This window comes from Lissotriton helveticus, chromosome 3_1 (assembly GCF_964261635.1).
Source record: "Lissotriton helveticus chromosome 3_1, aLisHel1.1, whole genome shotgun sequence".
Taxonomy (NCBI): Eukaryota; Metazoa; Chordata; class Amphibia; order Caudata; family Salamandridae; genus Lissotriton; species Lissotriton helveticus.
The window spans coordinates 1860550186-1860562292 of NC_136061.1; positions in this window are offsets into that span (position 1 = coordinate 1860550186).

Sequence of the window (12107 nt, forward strand, 5' to 3'; positions counted from 1 at the left end):
AAAAATCACCACAATCCAATGCCATCCAGGATGTTTGCATTAAAGAGAGTGAGACCCCACAGGCACACTCAGTCCATGCATCACTACCCCTTGGCAAAAGGCCACACCAGCAGCCCCAAAAAAACGACAAAAAACACAAAAAACAGCACAATCCCAGCCCATCCATGGCCTCAATGGTGTTTAACTTCAAGAGGACACCCCACAGAAAGACTAGGCCCATGCAACACTCACCACCCCTGGTCAAAGGACCCCACCAGCAGCCCCAAAAAACGACAAAAACGACAAAATTCAGCACAATCCCAGCCCATCCATTGCCTCAATGGTGTTTAAATTCAAGAAGACACCCCACAGAAAGACTAGGCCCATGCAACACTCACTACCCCTGGGCATAATGGATGAAAAGTAGGCAAAATAAGTGCAGGCCTCAGACACTGCCTCTCTTCAAAATGGCCCCTTACACCCCAAGCCAGTTCACATCAACAGTACACCCCAAAAAAACAGAAAAACATCCAAAAATCACCACAATCCAATGCCATCCAGGATGTTTACATTAAAGAGAGTGAGACCACACTACAGGCACACTCAGTCCATGCACCACTACCCCTAGGCAAAAGGCCACACCAGCAGCCCCCAAAAAAAGACAAAAACAACAAAAAACAGCACAATCCCAGCCCATCCATGGCCTCAATGGTGTTTAAATTCAAGAGGACACCCCACAGAAAGACTAGGCCCATGCAACACTCACCACCCCTGGGCAAAGAGCCCCACCAGCAGCCCCAAAAAAACAACAAAAAACAATAAAATCAGCACAATCCCAGCCCATCCATGGCCTCAATGGTGTTTAAATTCAAGAAGACATCCCTCAGAAACACTAGGCCCATGCAACACTCACTACCCCTGGGCATAATGGATGAAAAGTAGGCAAAATAAGTGCAGGCCTCAGACACTGCCTCTCTTCAAAATGGCCCCTTGCACCCCAAGCACATGTTGCCTGTACCAGCCAGCACTCAAGATGGCCACCACCACCACCCACATGGCCAGTCCACATCAACAGTACACCCCCAAAAAACAGAAACATGGCCAGAAATCACCACAATCCAATGCCATCCATGATGTTTACATTAAAGAGAGTGAGACCACACCACAGGCACACTCAGTCCATGCACAACCACCCCTGGGCAAAAGGCCACACCAGCAGCCCCCAAAAAACGACAAAAAACAATAAAATAAGCACAATCCCAGCCCATCCATGGCCTCAATGATGTTTAAATTCAAGAAGACACCCCACAGAAAGACTAGGCCCATGCAACACTCACCACCCCTGGGCAAAAAGCCCCACCAGCAGCCCCAAAAAAACGACAAAAACAACAAAAATCAGCACAATCCCAGCCCATCCATGGCCTCAATGGTGTTTAAATTCAACAAAACAGTTGTATCATGCACCCATAACCAACCCTGGTCCTACTGGATACTGTGGCTACCCACAATATAATTTATTTAATGTTCTGAAAAAGTTAAAAAATTGTAGTTGCAGCAACTGTAATGCCCCAAACAAACTTACTTGTGAAAGTTGATTTCTAATCCAAAAGTGATCCAAAGAAAGTCAAAAAGGCCTCAAATCCAAATATCCAGCAGCACCCACAAAAAGTAATCCTTCCAGCTTCAGATCCAAATGAAAGTGACCAGGAGATGGACAAAGCACTGGGAGGAGCCTGCTGGACAGGAACAGGAAGTTGGAGACTGTGGGGCACTTCCTTCCCTCCCCCCCCCAAAAAATGGACTCCTTGCAAAAAAAAAGGCCATGCAAATGTCAACCTGAGGAGTGATTCTGATAAAAATCATCATTTTCTGAAGGTTTATCCTGTTTGCTGGTGGATTTCTTGTGCAGAATTGCAAAATCTCTATTTCGCGAGGTCGAGATTGTTCCTTTCCGCCGCAACTACGTGTTCGCAATTGCGAACTCTCGCGAGGTGTGCTGTGCAAGGTGGCAAGCCGCGATTACGTATTCGCGGGCGCCAAACTCCCGCGGGATCACGCAGCAAGATCCAAAATGGCGCGGCACTCGCAAAATATGATCGAGAAAAACAACTCGGCAAACGCTTAATGACGGAAAGTGAACGCCGTGCACCACGCCGCGCGCCGCAACCAACAAAAAATCCGCCGCGAGCGGATTCACGGATTTTCGACAAATTCGCGAGAGTTCGCGGATTGCGAATTTGCCGAAAATCCGAAAAATCCGCGAGCGGAGCGGATTTTACGCCCATGCTTAGTTACCATGTCGGTTGCGCCCTCTGTAGAAAGTAGTGGAGAGTGTGGCAGTGGCAGTACTGTCCTGCTCACCACCAAAGAGTAAAATTAAGAAAACCGAAGGGTTGCAGGAAAGGCCCCTTCTAAGGAGGGCATTAGAGCAGGTTAAGTGGTAGGAAGGGCAGGCAGTGTTTCGGTGGGTGAGAAAGACAGGTAGCAGTACACCCCTCGAGGGCTAACAGGACCTGTAGAGGTGCACTTGAGGAGTGCAAAGAATGCGAAGGTTATTGGGCCGGTGGCAAATGAAGAAGGCTTACAGTTGCCACATAAGTTTCTGAGGAGGCACAGCAGGTCTGCTGGTGTGGGGGGAATGTAGTTGCCCACCCACGTGGGATAAGAGGCATTTACAGTGTTTTTTGTTGCGTACATAGGGGCAGAACATAGGAATGCGGAGTAGGGCCTGGCACAAAGGAAGGGAGACCTGCTGACAGCAGCACTCATGTGTCCTCGGATGGACAAGGAAAGTGAGGAAGGAGTTCCTGCTTGGACGCCATTGAACACTTAGCATATGCAAGCACAAACACAGAGGACCGTGAGGCTGGGACCACCCCAAGCAACAGACTGACAGATAAGAACAACACATCAGACATGGAGGGGTCAGGGGTAGAGAGCAAAAAGGGCATCAAGGGGAGGATGAGATGAGTGTTGAGCTACATGGCAGAAAGGACAACAGGCAAGGAGGATGAAGATGACAGGGTGGAGTTTGGGGGATGCAGTGGAGGAGGTCTAGGAGGAGGCTATAGGAGGAATTGGAAGATAAGGTAGCTTGGGATGGTTAGAAAGGGAGGATGGAGATGAGAAAGCAACACCCCAATGACAACAAAAGGGCCTGATAGTCTGACAGGTTATGCAGGCAGGGTAGATATAGGCTGCAAAGTGGAGAAGAGTTCATGCCAGCAGCTGAGGAAGTTCAGTGTGGCTCAAGGGCACAGTTCTGAAGTAATGGTACGGTCTGATGTGGCCGACCTGAGGTTGTTGAGGGACTCATTCAGAGCAGTGCAAGGAAGGCCTGTGACAGCCTTCCTGATAAAGATGACAGCAGTACAACCCTTTCATAATTCTTTTTCTTTTGATGAGTTTGGTGATGGGGTTGTTGGGGATTGTGAGGTGCCAGGGAGGAGCAGACAGGCTATGCAAAGGGGAATTCTAGATGATTGGGAGGAGATGGTATCGGATTATGATGAATAAGTGGAGGATCTGTGTTAGATCTGGGGGTCTCTAGTTGGCAATGGTATTCACCTTTGTCCAAATAGGGACCCTTACTTCTAAGTCAGGATAAGGGGATTACACTCCTTAATAACCCTTGCTAACCCCCTTGGTAGCTTGGCACGAGCAGACAGGCTTATCTCAGAGGCATTTGTGAATATACAGGGTAATACAGGGGAAACACTAAAGATGGACGCAACACAGGTTTTATAAAAAGAAGTATTCTTTATATACACTTAAACACAAGACCACAAACGACAAAAACCCACAATACTACACTTAAGATTTCTTAAAAGATGATTAAAGTCTCTTAGTTCAAGTTGATGATAGATGCAACAAAGTTCTCAAAAAGTACCTGTCGCTAGGAGCATGCCCACTTCAGACCTTTCTAAGTGGGGCTTCAGGTGGTTAACATGCAGGACCCGCAAGGGCTTCCTGGGAGAGCGCAAGTTCACCAGATAGGTGACATCACTCTTGCACTCCACCACCTCATATGGACCGGTCCACCTGTCCTGGAGCACACAAGGCTCCACAGGGGCCATGACCCAAACTTTCTGTCCAGGTTGAAGCTCAATCAGAGTGGCATTCTGATCGTACCACCGCTTCATTTGCTCCTGAAATGCCGAGTCTGGTTCCTGAAGGCCAGCATGTAGCTATATACATCCTGGGGAGGTTTCCTGGGAGTTGCTCCCAGCCTTCCTTGACCAAACTCAAAGGTCCTCTTACCGGGTGACCATACAAAATCTCAAAGGGGCTAAACCCTAGAGACTTTTGTGGCACCTCACGGTAGGCAAACAGAAGGCATGGCAAGAGGACGTCCCACTTACGCCTCACTGGTTCTTCAAGACCCATGACCATGCCCTTAAGGGTCCGGTCCAATCTTTCAACCAGCCCATTTCCTTGTGGGTGGTAAGGAGTGGTGAACTTGTAGGTAACACCACACTCCTTCCACAATGACTTCATATAATTAGAAATGGAGTTTGTACCTCGGTCAGACACAACCTCTCTGGGGAACCCCACACGGGAGAAGATCCCCATCAGTGCACCTCCCACCACGGGGGCCGTCACTATCCTGAGCGGAATGGCTTCCGGGTACTGGGTAGCATGGTCCACCAAGATAAGTATAAACCTGTTGCCCATGGCTGTCTTGGGGTCCAGTGGCCCCACAATGTCAATGCCCACCCGTTCAAAGGGGGTACTGACTACAGGGAAAGGTTGGAGAGGGGCCTTGTGCCTCCTCCCATTCTTCCCACTTGCCTGGCAAGTTTGACAGGTCCTACAATGAGTATCTGAACTCTTCCGCATCTGGGGCCAAAAAAAGTGGGACACAAGCCTTTCAAAGGTCTTGTTCTGCCCCAGCTAACCAGCTAAAGGAACATCATGAGCCAAACGCAGTTGGAAGGATTTGAAGCGCTGGGGTACCACCAGCACACAGGCTGACCCAGGCTCAGCAACCTTAGGCTCGCTATACAGGAGACCATTCTCCAAGTAGATTCCATGGGATCCAGACTGATCACCTGCTGCCTGGTTTGTGGCCTGTTGCCTCAAACCAATAGAGAAGGGCACTTCTGCTGCTCTTCACAAAATTCCTCCCTGGAGGGACCCCCTTCTTGCTGCCAATGGGTCAGCTCAGGTAGGTTCCCCAGTTCAGAAATCTGTTCACCAGTGGGTTCCAGGGCATCCCCCTCAAGGTCTGCCTCCTCTTGGACCGTGGGAACAATGGGGGCTGGTTTCCCTTGCCCCCCACATCTTCTCTTTAAGGCAAGTCCCTGGGCCATACTTTCAGGCTCCAGGGTCTCTTGAACACCCTTAGCTGCCATAGACCGAGTGGTCACACATGCCCACTGGATCACTGACATAATATCGATAAAACAAATATCGATGTAACAAAATATCGAGTAAAAAATATAGAATACAAATATATCGAACTCCTATCTCCAAACAGGTAAGTGCAAAAATATCGAATCAAAAATATTGTTGTAAAAAATATAGATAGTCAAAATATCGAATGTTTTAAATGTCTTAAAAGTAATTGAAAAATAATAAAATATTAAATATAATTAACTTAAACATACTTAAAATACTTAAATAACCTTCAAATGAATAAATAATTAATTTAAGTTAAAAATAAATAAACATACAATTTAATTTTTAAATACATACATGTATATAAACATAATATTAAGAAAAAATATACAGTATTTTTACCGTAGATTAGCGGGACAGTAAAATTTAATATTAACACTCCACTGAGTGCAAAAGTAGAGAAAGTGTTGGATAGCGTAGGGGTAAAAATTACTATTCCCACTCCAGTGAGTGCAACAGTAGGGAAAGCGTTGGATAGCGGTAAGGTAAAAATAACAATTCCCACTCCAAAGAGTGCAACAGTAGGGAAAGAGTTGGATAGCGTAGGGATACAAATTACTATTCCCACTTCAGTGAGTGCAACAGTAGAGAAAGCGTTGGATAGCGGGAAGGTAAAAATTACTATTCCCACACCAGGGAGTGCAACAGTAGGGAAAGCGTTGGATAGCGTAGGGGTAAAAATTACTATTCCCACTCCAGTGAGTACAACAGTAGGGAAAGCATTGGATAGCGGGAGGGTAAAAATTACTATTCCCACTCCAGAGAGTGCAACAGTAGAGAAAGGGTTGGATAGCGTAGGGGTAAAAATTACTATTCCCACTCCAGAGAGTGCAACAGTAGGGAAAGCGTTGGATAGCGTAGGGGTAAAAACTTACTATTCCCACTCCAGTGAGTGCAACAGTAGGGAAAGCATTGGATAGCAGGAGGTAAAAATTACTATTCCCACTTCAAAGAGTGCAACAGTAGGGGAAGCGTTGGATACCGTAGGGATAAAAATTACTATTCCCACTCCAGTGAGTGCAACAGTAGGGAAAGCGTTGGATAGTGGGAGGGTAAAGATTACTATTCCCACTCCAGACAGTGCAACAGTAGGGAAAGCGTTGGATAGCGTAGGGGTAAAAACGTACTATTCCCACTCCAGAGAGTGCAACAGTAGGGAAAGCGTTGGATAGCGTAGGGGTAAAAATTACTATTCCCACTCCAGAGAGTGCAACAGTAGGGAAAGCGTTGGATAGCGTAGGGGTAAAAATTACTATTCCTACTTCAGTGAGTGCAACAGTAGGGAAAGCGTTGGATAGCGGGAAGGTAAAAATTACTATTCCCACTTCAAAGAGTGCAACAGTAGGGAAAGCGTTGGATAGCGTAGGGATAAAAATGACTATTCCCACTCCAGTGATTGCAACAGTAGGGAAAGCATTGGATAGCGGGAGGGTAAAGATTACTATTCCCACACTAGACAGTGCAACAGTAGGGAAAGCGTTGGATAGCATAGGGGTAAAAATTACTATTCCCACTCCAGAGAGTACAACAGTAGGGAAAGCGTTGGATAGCGTTTTTAGGTAAAAATTACTATTCCCACTCCAGAGAGTTCAACAGTAGGGAAAGCGTTGGATAACGGGAAGATAAAAATTACTATTCCCACTCCAGGGAGTGCAGCAGTAGCAAAAGCGTTGAGTAGCCTAGGGGTAAAAATTACTATTCCCACTCCAGTGAGTGCAACAGTAGGGAAAGCATTGGGTAGCATAGGGGTAAAAATTACTATTCCCACTCCAGGGAGGGCAACACTAGGGAAAGCGTTGGATAGCGGGAGTGTAAAAATTACTATTCCCACTCCAAAGAGTGCAACAGTAGGGAAAGCGTTGGATAGCATGGGGGTAAGAATTGCTATTCCCACTCCAGTGAATGCAACAGTAAGAAAAGCATTGGATAGGGAGAAGGTAAAAATTACTATTCCCACTCTAGATAGTGCAACAGTACAGAAAGGATTGGATAGCGTAGGGTATAAATTACTATTCCCACTCCAGAGAGTAACAGTAGGGAAAGCGTTGGATAGCGGGTGGGTAAAAATTACTATTCCCACTCCAGAGAGTGCAACAGTAGGGAAAGCGTTGGATAGCGTAGGGGTAAAAATGACTATTCCCACTCCAGAGAGTGCAACAGTAGGAAAAGCGTTGGATATCGTAGGGGTAAAAATTACTATTCCCACTCCAGGGAGTGCAACAGTAGGGTAAGGGTTGGATGGCGTACGGGTAAAAATTACTATTCCCACTCCAGTGAGTGCAACAGTAGGGAAAGCGTTGGATAGGGTAGGGGTAAAAATTATTATTCCCACTCCAGGGAGGGCAACAGTAGGGAAAGAAGTGGATAGCGGGAGGATAAAAATTACTATTCCCACTCCAAAGAGTGAAACAGTAGGGTAAGCGTTGGATAGCGTAGGGGTAAAAATTACTATTCCCACTCCAGTGAGTGCAACAGTAGGGAAAGCGTTGGATAGCATAGGGGTAAAAGTTACTATTCCCACTCCAGGGAGGACAACAGTAGGAAAAGCATTGCATAGCGGGAGGGTAAAAATTACTATTCCCACTCCAAGGAGAGCAACAGTAGGGAAAGTAAATACTTTATATATAATTATAAATACATTAAATATTAATACCAATTACAAATTAATCAAAATGTATTACCAATTTAATATATTATAATAATTAATCAATTAAAAATAATAATAAAAAATAATTAACAAAAAATAATTGCCTATTAATACAAATTAATTACCAATAACAATTAATTAATTAACAATTGAAAAATAATTAGGGCTCCCGGTTTTCCGTTTTTACGGATTTTTACATATAAATACAGACGGAAATCTATGTTTCCTTTGTCTGTATTTATATTTAGAAACGGCTAAATACTACTAAATTTTGTGGCTCTGCCGTCCGGTATTTTGCCTCCAACGTTCCAAATAAACAATGCTGCTGTCCCGTGTAAAAGGCAGTTCTTTACGTTTCTGTGTTTAAGCCTCTGAGCACGAGGGGTCCCATAGACACTGCCCACAGTCTAGTAAGAAGGGGTGAAGAGGGGAAAAAACAACAAAGCCTCGTTATCTAGTGAATGGTCTTTTTAAAGACCTGTGAAGTACTCGGGTGCGGCTGGCAGTCAATCACACTTTGAGATGTTTATCAGCATGTGGCTAAATGTCACCATATGGCTATACAAAATTCACATGCACTTTTAAAGACACATTTATCAATGAATTAATATGAAACAGAGGTCGCACAAATTCCCATTGTTTGAATACAATTATTTTTACATTTATCTGCCATGCTGAAGCAAATATGCTCAGCTTGAGCAGAAACATTCCCTCCCACTAAATAACACAGCTTCCTCTCTGCCACAGACACCCTCGCCGAGCACCCGTGTGTCGTGTCATGCACATCCTTCTTGGGAGAGAGGCACACATGCCGGTGTTGTCACACATCATCCTTTGGTTATTTAACAGGTGCAAGAAACTGAGCTGGCGCTTGGTATCACAAGACACATGCTCTCACATAATAGGGCGTTATTGTATTGACTGCTTATCGTGGATTCATCCTGTGAGGAGAGAACCTGTGACCGAAGGTTACACTGTAGTCTCGGCAGCAGACACGCAGCCTTCTGAGCTACCTCAACACAAACTCAAATGGATACTGGTAGTAAGCCATGTTCACGTCAGCGGGTTGATGAGCTCCTGATGAGCTCCTAAGCCGTCCTCGGGACTCTGATGCGTCGCATCTCGGGGCCTTGATGACTCTGTGCCCTGAATGGCGAATGCCACAAAGAAGAGTACGGAGTGCGGGGTGGCCATTGCTCCCAATGAGGTCCCTGGAGATCTCTCAACAGCTCCCTGCTAGTCCGTGTGTTAGATATCCTGATAGGCCAATGCTGGCAGGGCTGGGCAACCGCTTTGCTGTCATGTATGGGGACCTGGCCATCCCTTTCAGAGAATGAGTGTCCTGAGAAGATTGTCTATCCCCGAGGGGTCTGTCTGCCTCTGATGTCCTGGAGATTTCCTGTAAGACCACCCTCTACCCTTGCCCTGACAGCGGGACATCACGCTGTTAACAAAGGGCTCAATGGAGCTGCCCACGATCAGAGGGGAGACCACTCTGTAATCCACACTGCGGCCAGGAAGGTGTCTGAGAGGAGGGAGCTTAATACACAACGCTCCAGGCCCCTGCTCTTGGAATGCACATCTGGTGATGGTCCCCACCGCCACATCTGCATTTACAGACTCCAGGTCATTAACATATTTACACTTTTTTAACAAACTTGTTCAACGAAAAGACTTTGGATATGTCTCGACCGGGAATCTGCAGGTGGAGTGGTGATTTGCACAGCCCAGGGGGAGCGGTGAAACACGTCAGCCCGCAGGGTAGAGTGTTCCGTGGTAAAGACCATGAGCATCCCAATGAATCTGAACACGAGGAGGTAGCTTGTGCACAGGTTCAAGCACTGGCGGTTTCTGTTCGGCCTTTCATCCTTCAGAGGCCACATGAAAGTTTGGTCCGTTGTTTTTGGAGTCTTAAATGTTACACTATTGCCCTGTGTTCTGCTGGCGCGACAGTCCTGTAAGCAACTGGGACCTATATGCAATAAAACAAAACCTGAAAAGTTTTTCAGAGAATTGTGAAACCATAGGTGGCGTGATGTGTTCTAAGCTCTGCGGGAAGGCAGCCTTTAGTAACCAAACTTTGGTCCAATTCTCAAAATCACGTCTTTTTTTTAAAAAAATCGAAAGCACCTTGCATACTATCCTACAAAGTCACTGGACTAGTTGAGAAGTGATATAAATAAAAAAATGATTTGCAAAGCTAATCCGCCTGAGTTTAATATGGCAATGCAAGCATTAGCATTAGAACGAGATCTACAGTAGCAAACCAGCACTAGTATACATGCCTGGAGTTGTAAAGGTGAGAGAGGAATAGTCCACTGGGCGCAGCCAAGGAGTGATTGTATATTTTTGGCTGTGCTTTTAACACAGATCTAAACAAGCATTGGCAAGCCAATAGGTTGGGATTGCATTTTGAGTCCTGACTACAAAATTTAAAAGGCCCGCTGCAGCGATAATAAGTAGAAAACAATGATGTTCTGTATCTGTGTAATTAAGAATGTAAAATATGATGCTTTAGTGTGCTTCTGAGCTGTAAAGTGGTCTCTCCTGCATTTCTAAGCATGCACTCTATAAGAAGCACTAGCATCAGTTGACAGATGTTAGACCTGGCATCATTGGCATGAGTCTCTCCTCCATTTTTTCTGTTTGCCTCCTCTGTTACGATGTTTTTGCTGGTAAATGCTTTGGGCACTGTGCCACTGCTGATCAGTGCCACAGTGCAAGTGCTCCCTATGTGAAATTGCTGTATTGATTGAATTCCATGTTTGGCTTATTTGGTTTACTGTCAGTCCCTAGTAGAGTGCACCAGGAGTGCCAGGGCTTGTAAATACAAATGCTGCTAGTGGGCCTGCAGCACGTGTTGTGCCACCCACAAGAGCGGCCTAGTAAAAGTATGTCTGAAGGTCTACCATTGCTAGACCACGTGCAGTCTGGTACTGTCACGCAGACTGCGCAAGTACACCTACTTGCCAGTCCCTAAACCTTCCCTTAACTTCATGTTAGTCACCCCTATGGTAGGCCCACGGGCAGGGTGCATTGTAAGCATAAGGTAGGACAAGCCTGACAAGGTTGGCATGTCCTAATAGTGAATTACAGCCATATTCGTTTTTCACTAGTGTAAGGTAACCTGCTCTCCATCAGTTAGAATGGGCTGCCAGGATTATTAATGCTATAATCCTAGCAGGCTCGGGGAGCATGGTGCAATGTCGAGTTTGGTATCCCTGAACTCAGGGTTTAATAACGCATCCGTTTGTGTGGATGGTTTTTGGACTCTGTGTTTGAAAATAGCACTTTTAGAAAGTAGCTATTTTCTTGTCTAACTGTCTACCGGTCTCTGCTGGTTCTGGTGTGGAGCTGGGTGGCTCCAGAGGTCTGAATGAGTCAGTGTGGGATGAGTGGGACATTTGCATTGAGAGTAGGGGAAGAGTAGCTCCTGATAGCCTGCCCTGCCTGATACAATGCTGGCTCCGCCCCCCTGCCGGGCGGCTGATGACTTTGTGCCTGCCTGGGACTTTCCTGGCCCCCCTCCTGCCGGGCAACTGATGGCCCTGCCCCGACCAGTCACAATGCTGGCTCCGCTCCTGCTGGGCGGCTGAAGACTCTGCCCTGCCCAGTGAATAGGCCAGGTGCCTCGGCCTGGCAACACCCACAACAAACCCGAGATGGGGGGAAATTCCCCTGCATGGACAAAGGGATCAAAGCCAAAAAGGGGTATAAGAGAAGGACCCCTGAACCAAGAATTTAGATCACTTCTGACAAGGAAACCTGAACCAAGGACAAGAAGCCTGCTGATCTAAGGACTGCCTACCCCTTCTGCCAGAGTGCTGTTTGTTGGGGGAATCCTGCATTGCTTCTTTATTTTTGCCAAGGAACCAGGAGAGAGGAACTGTGTGTGTACTCTCAATCTTTGCTAAGAAAATCTCCAAGGGCTGGAAGAGTGCCAGTCTCCTGTTGAAGTCACAGGGCTAAAGGACTTCATCTGCTTAAAGTGCTGTTTGCTGGAATTTGGGAATCCAGCACCTCTGAAAGAATCCAGCAATCTCGACGCCGACGGACGCCGCCGAATCCAGCTCGACATCGT